A 17901-nucleotide genomic window follows, 5' to 3' on the forward strand; every position below is an offset into this window, starting at 1 on the left:
TTATTCAAGGAGTAAAACAGCTTTAGTGTTTGTTTCTAAAGTGTTACTTTAATGATCAATCACAACAACATTTACATCATAACTCAAACTGTCACACTTGGTGAAACAACCTTTCAAATACATACAAATGCAATAAGCGTTGATATCAAACAATGATCCTTTATAACATAATATCTCAATGAAATTGAGGATAATTATTTGACATCATAGAGTGATAGAGATACCACACAACATCAAGAAATCTGAAATTCCAAAACACCTGGTTGAGAATGGTTACTAGCTTGAAATTTACTTCCCAGAAAGCCAGGTTGAAAATAACTAACCAACAATCCTTCCTTGGTGCATCTAATAATATAAGCTTATACAAAAGTCCATAATGAAAAGCTGACACTACAACTTAAAAACTGATGGACTAAATCCACACCTAATACAAAATTACGAGGGAACAATTTATTTCCACGGCATGTTAGCCATGCCTTGTTGGTTGTTGTTGTTATTGCAAGCTCCCATGCTCTAGTTGAGGGGGCTGCCAAGACCACCAGATGACTCACTCATGGTCCCTCATGATGGTGGACAACCAGACCCTACCATTCCACCACCACCCGATCCATGCTTTGGAACTGCAGAAGAATGTTCTGATTGGTTTAACTTTGACTCTTTGTGCCCATCAGCAATAAAACTACCCACAACCACCTGAAATGAACCAAGCAGATCAAGTAAGCAAACATATACATGATTTTCTCCAGCACATTTAAGCAAAACATATACACAAAGATAAGGAGAGAGGAAGTAAAAAAGAATAATGCTGAAGTCACCTCAAGATTGTACCTCAAATATCATGTTCAATATTTTTTATTAGTAAAGCAAAATAGACAAAATAGATTAGATTTCTATGTTCCATGAAACTATTTTCAGGTTTGTATACAATATAGTTTGGTTCCCAAATTGATTGAAACTTATACATAACAGAAATTTAAAACCTTAATCCTTACTTGCAACTTGGACTTCAAAAATTGTTGTCATAACCATCAAAAAATTTCAGCTCACATTCAAAATCTGGTAACCAAATGAAGGTATCAGCTTTTGAAATAGTGCAAGCCTTCAATGATATCAGATGTATTCAATAAATCAATTCCCTTTTGAAATAGTAAAAGAGAAAATAAAAATGTGCTAATAAAATCATGTGTGTATATCCATATTTGGGATTTGGGACAAGCTGAAGAATGCACATATTAGCACGTACACCAGACAAGCTTTTCCAACTGGATTCATTAATGTTCCTTAATAAGAATGGACTGAAAATGTCTACATTCTACAGTATCAAGACTTACCTTTGATTCTAAGCTAAACAATCTTCCATCCAACACTGCAAATCTATATAAAATCACCACCAGCCCCATCTGTTGAAGTAATCTGTTGCACCAATATGTCCAAATCAGACCAATAAAAAAAAAATCCAAATTAGAAGACCATGATGCAATACTTATATCATACGAGAAAGATCATGATGCAATACTTATATCATACGTGAAAGACCATGATGCAATACTTATTAAGATGCCGACAAAACAATCTAGAATACCTGCAGAAACATTAATTTTAAAATACAAAAACAATCTAGAACCACAAAACAGGATCACTAAGCCCATAATGGAAAATCTCTATTTTAGCCAGCACAAGGAGTCCAAGCGGAAGCAAGGATCAAGGGCTCCTCCCATAAATCTTTGGGCTCATGATTTCCCTCTCCCTGATTGTCAACACTTCACAAAGAAATATTCAATCGTATTCGATGCATATTGAAACTTATGAGATTGAGCTTCATATCCAAAGCCTACCTCTACTAACGCATGGGCAGCCAAAGCCAACATTCTAGCAAATATAACTCTTTGGGGCCTTTTCCCTCTAGCAAACTTCCTCCATTCTCTCTGAAATATAACGAAAATAAGAAGTAAATAATCACCTTATTAGTGCCCTCTCTAGTATGCAGCAATGCTCAAATTAATTGATAACATATGCAAATACAAAAGAAGCATCACTTCTATCAAACCCGTTGAGTAAAAGAATTGCTTCTATGTTTTTCTTTTAAAGATGAGTACAATTTATGGCAAGGTGAGATGTAATTATGAAAATGGTTTTCCATTCTACTACAATGAATCTAAATGGATCATTCTGCCACTCTGTAATCTATGATATAAAAAGGGTATCCTTAAATGTTTCCAGCAATTTTACATCTATCCATTCGAGCTGAAATCTTTCTTCTGTTTCTGCCATCCAATTCAATCACAGATTCACAGTAGAGACTCTTAAAGTTTATATTCATATTGTCAATAATGCTTACTAGCTTACATAAATAGTAGGAACAATTCATTGTAAGTAATTTTAAATCTTTAATTATAATTCCTAAGTCATTTACTTGATGTGCCAAGAATTGTAGTCTTATATTGTTCTTCTTCTTCTTTTCCTTCTACTATATTTTTTAGGCACACATTGTGGAAGCCCTAAAAAAATCCCAAAATGGAAATTTCCTAAAACAATAAAGAAAAAAAAAATTACAAGCTTCCCTACCAAACTTAATTGGAATCTTTGTTCAATTCTTTGGGTGGTCTTAGTCAAACTTAAACACATTCAGATGGAGAAAAATATGGATTGCTTCAAATAAAATAGTAATCTAAAAGCTTGTTCATCACAAAAAGTAGTAAATCCCAAGGTGAATAAGGTGGTATGTTGCATTTAAGATTGCGACTGTTATTATAGAATTGGAAGCATATATCAATGGCCATAAATCTAACAATCACCAATCAAACTGATTTTTATGTGAAATATTAAACAATGAGAGAGAGAGAGAGTACCTATCTGCGAGGGAGATGGAGTCTTCGTCGTTCGTGCGAGAGAGATGTAACTTAAACAATGAGAAGGAAGGCGAGAGGGTTTCAAATTGATGGAGCCGTCGGATATTGATCGAGAGTGAAAGAGAGTGAGAGAGAAGGTTTGAGAGAGTGAAAGAGAGTGAACGAGAGTGAGAGAGAGGGTTCTATTGATCGTGAGAGGGTTTGAGAGAAGGGCGTCTGTCGAGAGAGTTCAGTTCGATGGAGCCGTCGGATATTGATCAAGAGTGAAAGAGAGTGAGAGAGAGGGGTTATGTCGAACGCGAGAGGGTTTGAGAAAGTGAGAGAGAAATGCGTCTGTCGAGAGAGAGAATGAGAGAGTTCTCACTCTCTGTAAAAATATGTTGGTTTTAAAGAAGAGGGATGAGGCACTAAATACAGGAAAGAATAAGGGTGGCATTGTAAATATTATATAACTTATGATTTATACATTAAATTGAATCTGATCCGTCCAATTATCCTATATCCAACGGTCCCTAAATGTTTGCCAAAATGTTTGTTATCCGTTTGGGCGCCGAACACCTCCCTATATATATAGAAATTAATATTACAAGATTGCGAATGGATATCCAATTTCCTACCATGCAACAGTAGCCTCACGATCTAAAATAACTAGCAGTGTGAAAATTAAACTACGCCTCGTGCTACAGAAAATAAATAAACATGTAACCAAAATTATTATCCCTGGATATCCGTTCATCAACCTACACACAACACCACAATGTAAAATGCAGACATCACCTCTCAGGCGTGATTTTTTACATTTTACCATTTTATCCCCTTTTTCCCTTTTTCCCTTTTTCTAATATTTTCACTATTTAATTTTTCAAACACAGCATTCATTTTTTAAATCTTCAAATTTATTTTGATCATTTAACTGAAAAACTATCGAAATTTAATCAAAACAAGGTCTCAATAAATGCACGACATCAAACTACCAAAACTAGAAAAGCTGGTGGAAATTTGGCTAAGTGTCGGAAACTCAATTTTTCAAAGTTCTTTAAATTAAAAACGGGTTTTTGTTTGTGACGCCCCGCCAAACGCTAACACAAATCCCAAGGTACTAGGTGACACCTCGAAATTTCGGCATGGTCTTCTCTGTTTATGTTAGCGTTTTACGGAACTCAAATCTGATAAACCAATTTATAACAACACCTGTATATAAAAATGTAGATACAGGAAAAATACCAGCGGAAGACTAATTACATCTAACATGTAAGTAGATCAGAGTGCGGAAGATTTATCAATATACAGGCTTACCAAAACATTCTCACTCTAACATAGGCCTAAACTCTCAATCCAAAAACTACATACATCTTGGATGAAACTGACAACACTAAGGGATGTGGCCCTAGTGCTCATCAGGCAATAAACTCTGATCGTCGATCTGATCGACCAGATACTCCTCAATTATTGACTCTACGCCTGCCTCGGTAGCTGCAAGTGCTGAAACTAAAAAAAAATAGGAAGGAAAGGGTGAGTAACAATAGTTACCCAGTAAGTCCACAGCCAATTCCTACTAATAACCCTTCCTAAGCATGATTGAATAAAGCATACTGAACATTTTAATACATGCAAGGTTTTACAAGATAAAATACGATCAACTGGTACATATAGCCAGGGATGACCAACTAAAAAGTTTAAAAATTACGCATAACGTCAATCATACATACTCATTATACATTTTCCATTTTATGCAAATAATGTTGACAACATTGAAATAATAGACATGCTTCTCAGTTTGTAATTCGAAATATAACAACATATACATAATACAAATGGTGGAGTATTGGAATTAAAGAGTTGGGATTCACGACTGGATCGCTCCCAGTCAGGACATGATATTCCCCAATAACATCGTAGTTCCTGATTTTGTGGCTGGTCGTGTCTACCACGCTTACGGGACCATTTATCCGGCTCAGGCTGGCCGTTTGACGTGACCATAAGCAATGGGTCTCTTTTCGATGTGTTAGAACGTTCGACTACTACTAGATTGTTAGTGATCACTGACTAATCATCTTCGTCTATGCCTATCAGGCGTGCATGTGATTCCCAAAAGACACTCCATTGGTATACGACCACCTTTACAATACACGTTCACTGGTAAAGATAAGAAAGGAATGGACCCGGATTCCAGTTGTGACTCCACTTTCATACGCGTCCCATACCACGTATGAGTTTGGTGGTCCCTACCGTACGTCCCAAGATAGTGCACCCCTCCGGATGATGTGACGCACTATCCCTTCAGGCATTCACAAATCCTTTAATAGCTCACAAAATAGCCACGTATATATATATGCTTTTTTTTAAAACAAAAGAGAATTAACAGAATAAGGTTGAGAATGGATATCCAGTTCCTACCATGCAACCGTGGCCACCCGGCCTAAAATAAAAACAGTACTCAGCGCACGCGCTAACATAATCGAAAATAAACATGCAACCCTTTCATTAATAACCTGGATATCCTTTCACCAACCTACACACAACATACAATGTAAAATGCAGACATCACCCCTCGGGTGTGATTCTAACATTTTACCGTTCATTCCATTTTCCCACTCTTTCGACATTCTCACTTTTCATCTTTTCAAATCAACAATCCATGTCCAATCTTTCAAAGTCATTCTTTTGGTCTTTCCATTGAAAATCACCAAATTTTATTCAAAAACAAGGTCCCAGTGATGCTCGGGACCAAAGCTGTTAAAAATAGAGAAAGCTGGTGAAAATTTGGCTAAGTGTCGGAAACTCAATTTTTCAAAGTTCTCGAAATTAAAAATGGGTTTTTCGAAATGAAAGTCTCGATCATGAGATTCGACACCATATAGTTTTTGAAATCTAATTCAAAGTTACGCGAAAGTTATTACGCTTTGAAAACTTGTCGAAAACGTCGAAAAATACGTTTTGTTCTTGAAACCAAAATTCGGATTTTGATCCTTTGAGATTTGGATCTTGAAACCACTTCCATTGTTCCGAAATGGGGGGTAAAACCTTAATTTCATTATAGAAATTAAAGTAAATGGAAAGTAAAAATTAAAGAGGACATTTACTTAAATGTTTTTAATGAAATGAAGGGTGGGAAATCCAGTATATGCAATGGGGAGGTCAAGGCAAGAATCAGAACACTGTTCTGATCAAAACTATGTCTGTCGGTGGCTATCGGTGGCAGAAATAATATGCTATAGGTGGGACCGACAGAATACACATTGGCAGGTGTCGGTGGGACCGACGGTTCTGCCGACAGTATAAAATTTTCGACGGTTCTTGATTTCATCGGTGGCAGAGGTGCCGGTGGCACCGACCCTACCCGCCTACAGCCTGAACCTCACTCGAACTTTCGAGTTTTCGATCCCCTTTTTCGATTTCTTCTCCCATTCTTCTCACCATTCGACCCACCCACGAATTCGTAGTTAAAACTCGATAAACCATCATCAAAGCATCTACTTCTACCATGATTTTGAAATCAAACAACAACTTTCTACGATTTAAATGCAAACAATAAGTTTTGTTTCAAAACCCTAAATGCACATTTGAGAAATCTAAAGTTACCAATAGGAATTGAAAGTCCCTTACTTGGTTGTGGACGCCAAGGATACAAGCTAGCACTACAAATCAGGGTTGGATAGCTCGAGAGTCGAGGTTGGGCTGACTTGGATGCGAAACGAGTGAGGGTTTGCAAGGTATCCGACAATGACGTTCTCCTTCTCCTCTATAATGAAGTATAGACCTAGCTCCTAACTCGATGAAGCCCTCGGATGGAAGATGTTGAGGTTTACTCGAGCTACCCGACTAGTTTTGATGGAGGATGGGGAAAACGAACAAGAATGGGTAAGTAAAGATAGTGAAGTTGTAGCTCTCGACGTGACCGACAACTTTGTCTTCTTCGTCGAGGTTCAACTCGGCTTCGTTTGCGCACAAACTTGATGGCAATGGGTCGAAACCCTTGAATTGAAAGTGGCTGTAGTTTGAGGTTTCTTAGAGAATGAGAGAAAAATGAAATAAAAGAAAATCAGACTTTTCTTTTATAACACAGCTAAGGGCATACTTGTAATTTTCCCTCATTTCTAGTTTCGATCATAACTTAACTATTCGGACTCGAAAATCGACAAACGAATATACCATTTCAAATAATTTTTCGCTACGGACCTAATGGTGTCATCAAATCTTTTAGATTCTCACTCTAACAAAATTATACTATTTTGGGTCCCACTTAACGCGAAATTCGAGGATTTGTTAACTTTCTCCCTCGAACTCGAATTCAAATTTGCTTACAGGCTAATGTATATATTCCGATCCTTTTGAATCTAATGGTGAAGTCGATTTTCCTTGAAATTAATCATAGCAATATTTGAGTATTTTACTCTAAGTCTCTCCTTCGATACTTTTCTCCAAATCTCACCATTTAATTTTCTCGAGATATGAATTGAAAATTCGGGGTGTTACATTGTTAATGAAAGCCTTGAACAAAAGATTTGACATCATAAAATTTTTATAGCACAATTCAAAGTAACATAAAAAATATTCACTTTTGAAAATCTAACGAAAACGACAAAATTTACGTTTTATTCTCGAACAAAAAATTGGATTTTGATCCTTTGAATTTGGATTTTGAAACCATTCTCATTGTTTCGAAATGGGAGTAAAACCTTAATTTCATTGTAAAATTTAAAGTAAATAATATTTACTTAAATATTTTGAATGAAATAAAGGGTGCAAAAATACATACAAGTGGTGGGGAGAGCAAAACAAAAGCAAAAGTTAGTTTCTATCAAAAAAAAATTTCTGATGACAGAGCCGTTAGCAACTCACAGGTTGCACAAAAAATTTAGTTTTACAATCAAATTTTTGAGTTTCTTAGACAATACTTCGATCCATTATCCCATCCATGATTTGATTGTTAAATTACGATAAAAACACAACAAATAAATAGTTCTTACATGAATTTAAAAATAACAACAAAGAATTTCTATGATTTATAAATACAACACATTCAATAAAAGCCTTAGATGCAATTTTCAAAAACTACGATTACCAATAAAAATTGAGAGTCCCCTACCAAAGATTATGGTTGTCAGAGGTGATGAGTTAGTATGGGAGTCAAGGGTTGATAGCATAGAACTCGAGGTTGAGTGTGTTTGGTTGAGAACTAACGGTGGTTTGCAAAGCTCTCGATGATGGCATTATCATTTTCTTCTACGATAGAAAATGAGTCTTCTTCTAATTAGATAAAGCTCCAAATAGGTGGTATCTAGACCTTCTCATTATTTTTGGTGAGTAGCGGAGAAAAAAAAAGAAAAATGAAGATAAAAAATGGTGAGGTTGTAGAGTTTGTTGATGCTGACAACTTTCCCTTTTTCGTCAATGATCAACATTGGTTCGTTGGCGACGGATCTAAGTGAGAAAGAATGAAAACCCTTGGTTCAATCAGTTGGGATATTATTCTTTAGAAAAGAAGATAATGAAATAAAAGAAAGTAAAGTTTCTCTTATTGTAGACACCTCATTTTTGCATCTGCCTAATTCGACAATTCGTCATCTAATTATCGTGAATTCCGAATGATGATCACAAAGAACTCGAAAGCTTGTGAGTACTATCCCTGATTCCCTCCATTTTCAATCCTTTCACCTCCCCTACTCATTACCACTCGACATAGAAATTTAGGCACGCTTAGGATCGCTACACGTTACACCCGATTTAGCAAGCACATACGCTTAGGTTCGCTACACCGTTCTACAATCTAGAGACCTCGCTACGCTAGAAAAATACGACTTTGAAATGTAGAAATAATCACGTTGGAACTGAAAGAAACCTCACGCTAAAATTCATAAAAATTTACAAAAATCGACAAAATGACGAAAATACCCCTCATAAATTTCGGACCTCCGAAAGACCTCAAAAGTACCTCCATTGCACTCAGAACATGATTTCGAGTCTAACGGGACCCAAACCAACGAAAATAGAGAAATTTAGAAAAAAATCATAAAAATGACCGAAATGCCCCTTAACCTTCAAATTCAACTTAGATTTGGTTGGAAAACCCAACATAAATTGATGATGATGATTGGACTGTGACCTTGACTGTAATCTTTATATGTTGACCATAGGATGTTCTTAGATTGTAGTAGAGACCGATCGTATTGATCAGGTGGGTTCGGTGCCTAATACCTTCTGAAACCCGTAATCTGACCCCTTACCCATCTCTTTGATCCGTGGATCGACCCATTATCCATTTGGAGTTATTTATGGTTCCTAGACCTAAACTAGGTGGCGACTCTCTTCTTTTAAAGTCCCCCATTTAATAAATCGAACCCCTATCCACTATTTAGAGAAAAAGGGTCGAGGCGATTTCACTTATAAAAGGGGTCGAGGGCATTTTGGTATTTTTTTTTAATTTGTTTCGATGGTTGACGATATCTCGATTTCCCAGACTCAAAAATTAATGAATGAATACTCTCTTTTTAATAATTTTTCATTACGGATCTAATGGTGCAATCAGATTTTATTGATTCTCGTTCTAATAAAAATTCACTTTTTAAAGTCTGTCTAACACAAAATTCAAGATTTTTATAACTTTTTCATCTGAACTCAAATTTGAGAGTACTTTAGGATAAAGTATGTTTTCAGTTATTTTGAATCTAATAGTGGAGTCAATTTTGTTAAAAATGAACATAACCAAATCCAAGTATTTTACCATTTGATTTCTTCGAGATACGAGTTAAAAATTCGAGGTATTACATTCTCCCACCCTTAATAAAAATTTTGTTCTTGAAATTAAAATCATACCTTAGTCTCGGAATAGTTCTAGATACTTAGCCTACATCTCTATTTCTTTCTTCCAGGTGACTTCTTCAATGTTGTGATGTCTCTACAATACCTTAACTAGAAGAATAAATTTGGATCTGAGTTGCTTTACTCTCTTATCAAGTATCTGTATCGCACCTGCCTCATAGGATACGTGTCTTCATCTACCTCTAAATCCCGTAAATCAACCACGTGTGAAGGATGTGGCAAATATCTCTTCAACATGGACACGTGGAACACATTGTGAACTTGCTCAAGCTGTGATGGTAAAATCAATCTATAAGCCACTGGCCTTATCCGTTCCACTATTTCAAACAGTTCCACAAATCGTGACTTTAATTTACCCTTCACACCAAACCTGAAAATTCCTCTTCGACACGATACTTTGAGGAACATTCTATCCCCAACTTGAAATTGCAAAAGTCTGCGTCACTTGTCTATATAGATCTTTTCTCTATGCTAAGCAGTTTTTAGTCTGTCCCGTATAATGCGTACTGTCTCAGTAGTTTCATCAACAATTTCAGGTCCCAACACAGTGGTATTTTCTATCTCTGCCGAACATACCGATGATCGGCACAGCCTGTCGTATAGAGCCTCGAATGGTGCCATGCCAATACTAACTTGAAAATTATTGTTGTAAGAAAACTCTACCAATGGCAATTAACACTTACAACCTCCTCCAAAATCTAAAACATATGCCCGCAACATGTCTTCTAAAATCTGAATCACTCGCTCTGACTGTAGATGAAAAGTTGTACTAAAGTTCAACTAAGTACCCATGACTTTGTATAGACTCTCCTAGAATCAGAAAGTAAATCTAAGATCCCTGTCTGACACGATAGAAACTAACACTCTATGCAGTCGAACTATCTCAACTATGTATATCTGGCTCAGTCTATCGACGCCAAATGAAACTCGAATTGGAATGAAATGTGTCGACTTCGTCAGTCGATCCGCAATCACCCATATTGCGTCTAAGCCATCACTGACTCTTGGTAACCCAACTACAAAGTCTATGGTCACATGTTTCCACTTCCATTCCACTATGAGTAATGGTTGAAGTAAGTCTGCTAGGTTATTGTGTTCTACCTTGATTTGTTAACACATCAAACATCTACTCACATACTTTGCGATAACCTTCTTCATACTCGAAAATCAAAAATTTATGAATAGGTATTTATACATCTTCGTACCTCCTAGGTGGATAGAATATCATGAATGGTGTGCTTCACCCAATATATCGGACCTTAACTGCGAGTCCTATGGTACCCACATCTTGTTCCTAAATTTGATAACTTCATCTGATCCCTTCGACCAATCTAAGTCTGTCAGGTTCCTAGTTCTCGATTCATATTCTTCCACATCTTCATCTACTTTCTAGGCTTCTCTAATTGTGTTATCAACTCATTTACGATCCTTAATATTCCCAAATACATGTACAGTCTATACATTTTCTTTAGAGTTTCAAACATTGTTTATGTGACTTGTTCAAGCAATTATCATTATTTTACTATCATATGAGCTACACTATTCTTGCTCAAATCATTAGCAATTACATTCACTTTTCCCGGGTGATACTCAAGGGTAAAGTCATAATCCTTTAGGTACTCCATCCAACATCATTGTTTCATATTTAATTCTCGCTACGAGAATATGTAATTGAGGTTCTTATGATCAGAGAATACTTCAAACTTCTCTCCGTATAGGTAATCTTTCCAAATACGTAGTGCAAACATTATAGTAGCCAACTCAAGATCATGAACAGGGTAGTTCTTTTCATGATTCTTCAACTTCCTGGATGCGTATGCCACTACCTTCTCAAACTGCATCAATATAGCTCTCAAACCAATCTCGAATGCATTAATAAATATTGTCAAACCTTCACCCAAAATCAAAAATACTAGAATCGGAGCGGTCGTCAATCTCTTCTTTAACTCCTGAAATGTTGTCTTGCAATTGTCATCCCATTCAAATCGAATTTTTTTTGTGCCAGTCTCGTTAATGGTACTGTAAAAGTGGAGAATCCCTCAACAAATCTTTTATAATAATCAACCATCTCAAAGAAACTTATGATATTTGTCATTGTCTTTGGTTGTTTCCACGTCAACACGACTTCATCCTTGAATGGGTCTACTGCTATCCCTTCACTAAACACCACGTGCCCAAAGAATTTCACCTTCTAAAGCTAGAACTCACACTTGCTGAACTTGGCATATAGCTTATGCTCTCACAAAATCTATAGTGTGATTCTAAGGTGTTTCTTGTGATCCTCTCTCGACTTAGACTATATTAGGATGTCATATATGAATACAATGACAAATTTGTCGAGGTGTTCCCAAAATACCTAGTGCATCAAATCCATAAATGTTGTCGATACGTTCGTCAGACCGAAAGGCATCACTAGAAACTCGAAGTGTCCTAGCCTGGTCTGAAATACAGTCTTCGAAATATCTGTCTCCCAAATTCTCAACTGGTGGTACCCAGATCATAAATCAATCTTAAAGAAGTACTGGGCAACCTGCAGTTGGTCAAACAGGTCATCGATGTGCTGATGGTGGTACTTATTCTTGATGGTTACTTGATTTAACTTCTGGTAGTATATGCATAATCGATGCGACCCATCATTCTTCTTGACGAACAAAATATGTGCTCCTTAGGGTGAAGAACTAGGTCAAATAAACCCCAAGCTTGTAAGTTCATCAATATGTGCTTTCAACTCTCGGATTTCTACCGGGGCCATTCGGCATGGTGTAACAGAAATAGACCATATGCCTGTTATCAAGTCAATCAAGAATTCTATCTCACGACATGGCGGCAAACCCGGTAGTTCTTCTAGAAAGATGTCCTCAAATTTTTTATCTACATCTACCCTATCCATCGAATCTCTATCTTTGATACTCTCAAAGTTCCCAACTGGTTGTACAAAGGGTCGTCTCTTCTATATCTAGATCCTTGAACCTTGACTTTCGGATATCTCAGAATTCTAAAGATAACTGATCTTGTGAAGCAGTTGACATGGGTATGGTTTGTATTAGTTAATCCATCCCCAAGATGACGTCAAAATCGCAATCATTTAATGTTATGAGATTAGTGATCATCTCTTGGTCCTATATCCTAATTACACAATTTTGACATAGTCTCTGGGCTATCTGTTAGTCTCCCAATGGTGTGGATAGTTTAATTACTCGGCCCATGTCAGTAATTTTTAACTCTAGTAACCATGCAATCTCAGTAAAAATGTATGATCTAAAGGAACCAGTATCGAATTAAACTCAAATCTTAACATTAGAAAATAAGATTGTACCTTCCAATACCTCATCCAAAATGAGTATCTCCTCCTGGGTTAGATGATAAACCCTACCCTATGGTTTAGGAATAACCCATGTCTACGACTATGATAAATGACAGTCTCTCCTAAAATGTCTTCTATGGCCGCACGTGAAACATATCGACGATCCACCTGTATAGGCATCTATGGAGTGGGCGATCGATAAATTGGAGTCAGTGGTCTCGAAATCTGCCTGATTGGTCTCCTTGGCCTTGATGACCTTACTAGAGCTCCCAACTACTCCATAACTCAATGAGGTAGGAGCTCGGTATTGCAAATAGGCAAGTCTAGAGGCACTCGACCTCAAATACATCGGTCGAATCGAATTTAGGAAAAAAGAAGCCTAGGGGTTTATTGGTCTGCCCCCTCAAAGTATGTAATTCCATCTCTTCTCACTCAACCCTCTGAGCTCAACTCACCATGTCTCTGTAACTGGTGGTCTCAATCATTGACATCCTAGCCCTTAGGTAGGGTCGTAGTCATTTGAAAAATTTATGGGCTTTTTGTAGATTGGTCGAATCGAGTTTGAGCACGTATCGTGACAATCTGGTGAATTTTAACTCGTCGTCTGTAACGAATAGATTACCTTGCACCAACCCCAAAAATTCCTAGTGCTTGATTTCTCGAGCTGGCTTGGATATAAATATGTCTAGGAACATCTTTTCAAAATTGGCCCAATCAAATAGTTCATCTCTCAAAACATTCATCTTCGAATGCCACCAGTGACTAGCATCCCCGTCTAACTAAAATGTTGCCACCGTCACCCACTGATCCCACGGGCACTGCATGGCACTCAAAATCTCTCGGGTCTTCAAAACCCACTTCTCAACCTTAATTGGGTCGGAAGAAATTCCAAATGTCGGTAGATGTAATCATTGGAAGTTCTGTAGCCACATTCCTGGATCTATTTGTGCCTGGGGTGGAGGAGTTCTAAGCTCCCTCAATGGAACAACCTATGGTCGTGGTCCTCGTGGTGGAACCTAGGGTGGATTAGGGTCGGTCCCATATAAAGAAGCCTAACACTTCCTTAATTCAGCCACCTCCCCAGCTAGTCTAGCATGTGACTCGAACATTTCCTCCCTGAATTTATTTTGAGACTCAACTATCTATCCCATAAACAACATTAACTGTACTATCGGATTGAGGGTCTGATCTAAGCCTGTCCCACATCTATTGTATTCTGACTTTTACCTCATTCGCTCATCTTGTTTCTATTTACCAGCAACAAGACATTTATCAGCATAAGGACAAAATCATTCTTATGAAAGCATCAATTAATATCTTAACGAGGAATTTAGTAATGACCAAAATTTTCATTATTAACATAACGAACTTAAAATCTTATCCTAGGTTTACTAGGCTCTATGGACTTTTAGACACAAAAAATCTCGTAATCCCAATACGGAACTACTAATGAGCTTTGATACCATCTGTAGTACCCCTGAAACACTAATAGAAATCCCAATGTTAAACCTTGAAGTACTAGGTGGTGCCTCAAATTTCGACATGGTTTCTTCTATTTATGTTAGCATTCCAAGGCACTCGAAAATCTGATAAAAATAAATACAATATCCTGTATATATAAAAATAAAAAATATAGTAGCAGAAACCAAAATACCTCAAACAACGTAGATAGATCAGAGTGTAGAAGGATAATAATATACAAGATTACAAAAATATACCCTCACTTTAACATGAACCTGATACTCGACCCCAAAATTTATGTACATCATGGACGAAACTGACTCCTAGTGGATGTAGCCCCAATGCTCACCCAGTAACTAACTCTGGTCGTCGATTTAACCAACCAAATTCTTTTCGTTTGTTAGATCTATACCTACCTCACCAATTGTAGGCTCTAGAATTAAAAAAATTAAAAGGAAAGGGTGAGTAACAATGGTTACCTAGTAGGTCTACAAACAATTCCTACTAATAACCTCTCTTAACATAAACAAATAAGCATACTAAATCATTTTAATACATGAAAAGTTTTATAGAATAAACTATGATTAACTGATACATATAGCCAGGGATGAACAACTAAATATTTTAAAACTCGCATTACATCAATTAATAGTACTCATTATAACATTTTCTTTCTTATACCAATCTAACTGACAGAATGAAAACATTAAAATATGTATATATTTTCATATATCAAAATAAGACAACAAATACATAATACATAATGGTAAAGTAGTGAAATTAAAGAGTTGGGATTCACAACTGGATCACTCCCAGTCGGGATATGATGTTTAAATATTTTACTGACCTTTAATTCTTGATTTTGTGGTCGATCACTACAATTTACCATACTAGTTAATCATTTATCCGGCTTAGACTAGCTGTTTGACGTAACTGTAAGCAATGTGTCCCTTTTCGATGTGTTAGAACGTTAGATTACTCTAGATTATTAGTGATCACTTACCAATCATCTTCATCTATGCTTATCAAGTATGCATGTGATTTCCAAAATATACAACTCTATTCATGTATGACCATCTTTACATTAAAAGTTTATTAATAAAGATAAAAATGAATGAACTCAGATTCCAGTTGTGACTTCACTTTTATACACGTTCCATACCATGTATTAACTTGGTTATCCTTACCATACATCCCAGGATAATACATCACTACGAATGATATAACGTATTATCCATTCAGGCATTCACAAGCTCTTTAACAGCTCACAAAATAACTACATATATATCATTTTTCTTTTAAAATAAAAAAAAAAACTAACATTACAAGATTGCGAATGGATATCCAATTTCCTACCATGCAACAGTAACCCCACGACCTAAAATAAATAATAGTGTAGAAATTAGATTGTGCCTCGTGCTACAGAAAGTAAATAAACATGCAACCAAAATTATTATCTCTGGATATCCGTTCATCAACTTATATACAACACCACAATGTAAAATGTAAACATCACATTTCGGGCATGATTTTTACATTTTACCATTTCATTTTCTTTTTCCCTTTTTTCTAATATTTTCACTATTCGATTTTTCAAACACAACATTTCTTTTTGCAAACTTTCAAATTTATTTTGATCATTCAATAAAAAAACTATTGAAATTTAATCAAAATGGGATCCCAATAAATGCGCGAAATTAAACTGTCAAAACTAGAAAAGCTAGTGGAAATTTGGCTAACTGTCAGAAACGTGAGCTTTCAAAGTTCTTTAAATTGAAAACGGGTTTTTTGAAAATGAAAGCCTTGAACATAAAATTCGACATCATAAAATTTTTATAACTCAATTCAAAGTAACATAAAAAATATTTACTTTTGAAAATATGACGAAAAGATCAAAATTTACATTTTGTTCATGGAACCAAAAATTGGATTTTGATCCTTTGAGATTTAGATTTTAAAACCATTCCTATTATTTCGAAATGGGGGTTAAAATCTTAATTTCATTAAAGAACTTAAATTAAATGACATTTACTTAAATGTTTTTAATGAAATAAAGGTTGAAAAAATACATACAAGTGGTGGGGAGAGCAAAACAAAAGTAAAATTTAGTTTCTGTAAAAAAAAAATTGTTTTGACGGCGACGCCGTCATCAACTCACAGGTTGCGTGAAAATCTTTTTTCCGACCAAATTTTTACATTTCTTCAATAATACTTCGATCCATTATCTCACCCATGATTTGATTATTAAATTATGATGAAAACACATCAAATAAATAGTTCTAACATGAATTTAAAAATAACAACAAAGAATTTCTACGATTTATAAATACAACACATTCGATAAATGTCCTAGATGCAATTTTCAAAAAACTACGATTACCAATAGGAATTGAGAGTCTCCTACCAAAGATGGTGTCTATCAGAGGTGATGAGACAACATGGGAGTCGAGGGTTGACGGTATGGAACTCGATGTTGAGTGTGTTTGGTTGCCAACTAACGGTAGTTTGTGAAGTTCTCGATGATGGCACGTTCATTTTCTTTTTTGATGGGAGACGAGTCTTCGTCAATGATCAATGTTGGTTCGTTTGTGATGGATCTAGGTGAGAAAGAGTGAAAACCCTTGGTTCAATCAATTGGTGTTTTGTTCTTTAAAGAAGAAGAAAATGAAATAAAAGAAACTCAACTTTTTTTTTCATTTGTTTTGATGGTTGATGATATTTCGATTTCTCGGACTCGAAAATCGATGAGTGAATACTCTATTTGTAATAATTTTTCTTTGCGGACCTAATGCTACGATCGAATTTTATTAATTATCGCTCTAATCAAAATTCACCTTTTTAAGTCTAGTCCGACACGAAATTCAAGGTTTTTATAATTTTTTCGTCCGAACTCAAATTTGAGTATGCTTACAAGCTAAAATATGTTTTTCAACCATTTTGAATCCAATGACGGAGTTAATTTTCGTTAAAAATGAACAAAACCAAATTCAAGTGTTTTACCCTATTTCCTTCTTTAGAATTTTTTTCAAAATTTTACCATTTGATTTCCTTGAAATACGAGTTAAAAACTCGAGGTATCACACAAGGTGTGCTCGACGACCCTTAGTAAGATTTTGAAATCTTACTAAGGTTTGACTTACTCATTTTTCAATTGCTTAGATGTTTATTATTGTCAATAACCTTTTGACAAAATTATATGGTTATGAATTTTATTAGAAGATTGTAAATTATGTTATAGTGATACTTGTTTAAAGGTTGTCACATTGAGTCTTCATCGTGGTTCATTATGTGGGATGACTAATTAATTATTATTATTTTTATCAATTTTAGATGAGTCCAACTATTAGGCTTCATTTGTTGTTGCTGGTGTTCAATTTTTCTCAAAGCAAAGAAATACGAAGCTACCTCGTGAATGTGGTGATTATTGAATTTATAATATTATATATACATATTGTGCTTATTTTA

The 17901-nt window shown here is 35.7% G+C and overlaps 1 long non-coding RNA gene across 2 annotated transcripts; it reads right to left on the reverse strand.

Moving 5' to 3' along the window:
* Window positions 1-161: 161 nt before the first annotated feature.
* Window positions 162-3191, reverse strand: LOC147391137 (uncharacterized). Of its 2 annotated transcripts, XR_015183249.1 has the most exons (5): window positions 2850-3191; window positions 1836-1925; window positions 1332-1413; window positions 993-1056; window positions 162-693 (listed from the first exon to the last, which is right to left on the reverse strand). It is a non-coding gene; the product is annotated as an uncharacterized LOC147391137 (long non-coding RNA). The 2 variants fall into 2 exon arrangements; XR_015183248.1 differs by lacking the exon at window positions 993-1056.
* Window positions 3192-17901: the final 14710 nt, after the last annotated feature.

The sequence above is a fragment of the Akebia trifoliata genome, chromosome 11 (assembly GCF_017979445.1).
Source record: "Akebia trifoliata isolate Shusen 1 chromosome 11, ASM1797944v1, whole genome shotgun sequence".
In the NCBI taxonomy this organism is placed as follows: Eukaryota; Viridiplantae; Streptophyta; class Magnoliopsida; order Ranunculales; family Lardizabalaceae; genus Akebia; species Akebia trifoliata.